Raw genomic sequence first — 1,179 nt, forward strand, 5'->3', positions numbered from 1 at the left:
GTGAGAATTTAGGAATCTAAATGGTTTCTTTTTTTTTTTTTAAATGTGGCTTAATGAGAATATTATTGAATTGCTCAAGTACTTCTTTCTTAAAAAAAGTAAAATACTTATTCATTGCAAATTTTAAATGTCTTTGAAGTGCTGTGGACGTTTCAGAAGTTGTTCAGAAATCATGATTTAGTTATTAGTTACCAATAATATTTTCAATTTCTACTGTTTTCAGGAAATGCCTAATCAATTTGAAGTTTGTGTCTGAAGTAGTAATTTTTCACACCTGCTATGAAAGGGTTTATTGACCTTCAGTTCCTCGTACAAATTGTGTATGTAATGTCCCTGGAAAAAATTCAGTTGCATAATCCATAAACACGTTGATGGGGAATTAGTTATAAATGAGAAATCACTTTGAATTTGATGTTATGGTTTAGTTGTTAGCACTGATTTTTAATGGGCCAAACATTCCCTAAATCAACAACTGTAGGTTATGTTCTTTTTAATATCAGTTGATATGCCTGTTGTCTAAGGAAAACTGTTGAATTAATTGCTTTAATCACCCATTTAAAGGTATTGCAATAGATTTGGGGTAGCCTTTATTTTAGGGAGTGTTTTCATTGTCTAGAGCTTAATGATGGTGATGATAGGGTTGAGTGTTTATGGGTAGGAATCAGGGGGAAGGCCAACAAGGCAGATAGCATGGTGGGAGTCTGTTATAGACCAGCCAACCAGGATGAAGAGGCAGATGAAATACTCTATAAGCAGCTGGGAGAAGTCTCACAGTCGTTAGCCCTTGTTCTCGTGGGGGACTTCAACTTACCAGATGTCTGCTGGAAATACCATACAGCAGAGAGGAAACAGTCTAGGAGGTTCCTGGAGCGTGTGGAAGATAACTTCCTAACACAGCTGGTGAGTGAGCCAACTAGGGAAGGTGCCCCGCTGGACCTGTTTGCGAACAGAGAAGGACTTTTGGGTGATGTGATGGTTGAAGGCTGTCTTGGGCATAGCAACCACGAAATGATAGAGTTTTCGATTCTTGGAGAAGTAAGGAGAGGGGTCAGCAGAACTGCTACCTTGGACTTCCAGAGGCCAGACTTTGACCTGTTTAGGAGACTGGTTGACAGAGTCCCTTGGGAGGCAGTCCTGAAGGGCAAAGGAGTCCAGGAAGGCTGGACATTCTTCAAGAAG

The sequence above is a fragment of the Fulmarus glacialis genome, unplaced genomic scaffold, assembly GCF_000690835.1.
Source record: "Fulmarus glacialis isolate BGI_N327 unplaced genomic scaffold, ASM69083v1 scaffold2044, whole genome shotgun sequence".
Classification (NCBI taxonomy): Eukaryota; Metazoa; Chordata; class Aves; order Procellariiformes; family Procellariidae; genus Fulmarus; species Fulmarus glacialis.